This window comes from Helianthus annuus, chromosome 15 (assembly GCF_002127325.2).
Source record: "Helianthus annuus cultivar XRQ/B chromosome 15, HanXRQr2.0-SUNRISE, whole genome shotgun sequence".
Lineage (NCBI taxonomy): Eukaryota > Viridiplantae > Streptophyta > Magnoliopsida > Asterales > Asteraceae > Helianthus > Helianthus annuus.
This window is the reverse complement of record NC_035447.2, coordinates 120,633,084-120,635,281: the sequence shown is the minus strand read 5'-3', so window position 1 is coordinate 120,635,281 and position 2,198 is coordinate 120,633,084.

Genomic DNA, 2,198 nt, shown 5'->3' with positions numbered 1-2,198 from the left:
TCAAATTTCTTATTCTTTTTCAGGATATCATAGAATTCTTTACACTTTTCCGAGGATCTTGAAATAAACCTATTCAAGGCTGCCACTCGTCCTGTTAACCGTTGAACATCCTTCATATTCGAGGGTGACTTTATATCCAAGATAGCTTTGATCTGCTCCGGGCTTGCCTCTATCCCTCTTTTTGTCCCCATGTATCCTAAAAACTTTCCTGCCCCACTCCAAAATGGCACTTTGCAGGATTAAGTTTCATATTATACTGGTCCAGGATATCGAATGCTCCTTTAATATCCTGAAGATGAACCTCAGCTTTCTTGGATTTGACCACCATATCGTCAATGTACACCTCCATGGTGTCCCCCAGTTTGTCTTTAAACATCATGTTCACCAATCTCTGGTACGTTGCACCTGCATTTTTTAAACCGAAAGGCATAGCAGTATAACAGTAAATACCTGTTGGTGTCATGAAAGCAGTATCCTCCTGATCCGAAGGTTCCATTTGAATCTGCTGGAATCCTGAGGATGCATCCATGAAGGTCAACATTTCATGACCGGCAGTGGCATCCACCATCGAGTCTATATGAGGCAGAGGGAATGGGTCTTTTGGACAAGCTTTGTTCAGGTCTGTGTAGTCTACACAGACTCTCCACTTCCCATTCTTCTTTTGAACCACTACCACATTTGCTAGCCATCTAGGGAATTTGACTTCTCTAATCATCCTGGACTTCAATAATCTTTCAACTTCCTCTTGGATAATTGCATTCCGCTCAGGGGCGAATTTCCTTCTCTTTTGTTGTATAGGCTTGAATGACCTGTCAATTCCAAGCTTGTGAGTAATAATGTCTTTAGATATACATGTCATGTCCTCATGCTTCCATGCGAATGTTGACATCCTGCATTTCAAAAAATTAGTTAATTGCTCTTCAATATCCTGAGGGATATTGGTCCCTACGAGCACTGAGATATCAGGATTATCCTGATCCAGGATAACTTTCTTCACATCCTGCTCCGGATTCTCCACAATATCCTGGGCCCGCATCTTTAATTGCTATGCTGCACTCGGTTTGGTCGAGGATTTCATTGAGGATGAGTAACATTCTTTCGCCTCTTGCTGATCACTATCGATCTTAACAACCCCCCAAGGGGTAGGGATCTTGATGCATTGGTGATATGTCGATGGTACGGCCTTCATATCGTGAATCCACGGTCTTCCTAGGATGATGTTATAGCAGGATAGAGAATCCATCAAACAGAAACGTTGCATCTTGTTGACTCCTTCAACGTATACTGGCAACTTTATCTCTCCCACTGTGTTTCTAGCCTCTCCGCTGAACCCAACAAGCAAGGTAGACTTTGAAGTGATATCCATTGGAGACACACTCATTCTCTTCAGAGTTTCTAGTTGGATTATGTTGACGGAGCTGCCATTATCAACCAGTATCCTGCGTACAAAATGGTTAGCCACATATAACGTTATTACCAGAGCATCATGGTGAGGATCCTGGACAGTATCCCTGTCATCTGCATCAAAAGTGATCACTTTGTCAGTTGTGAGGGTAGTCATCCTGACAGGTTTGTCTCCCCTTTCGGCCTTAGCTTCTTTTGCATGTCTCTTTGCCGCCGAATACGAAGTCCCACAAATGTCGGATCCTCCCGAAATGAAGTTAATTATCTTGGCATCCGCGGGAGGTGATGCTGCTCACTCAGGATCCTTCTCAGTATCCTGACCTTTATTCTTCTTTCTTCCCAAGAGATCTTTCAGATATCCCTTGCTTAGAAGATAGCTTATTTCTTTTCTTAGAGCAATGCAATTCTCAGTTACATGTCCGAAATCTTCGTGGAAAGCACACCATTTTGACTTATCTTTCCAATCAGCCTTTTGTTGATTCTTTCGAGGCCACCTAGCCTTGTCTCCTAGACCCTGCATGGCATACATCAATTCGGGAATGTTAACAGAAAAGCAATATTCAGACAACTCAGGATACTCTTCAGGATCCTCATCTTCGACAGCATTCACTCTCTTGTTTTCATTTCTACCATATGGCTTAGGCCGATATGACTTGAATGAGGATTCTGACTTCCTGTTAGTTGACTCATAAAAGTTAGATGAGTTCATCCTTTCTTGCATCTTCCTGTCATCCTCCAGACGGATATATCTCAAAGCCCTGTTACGAGCCTCGTCGAGATTCCTGCAGGGATTC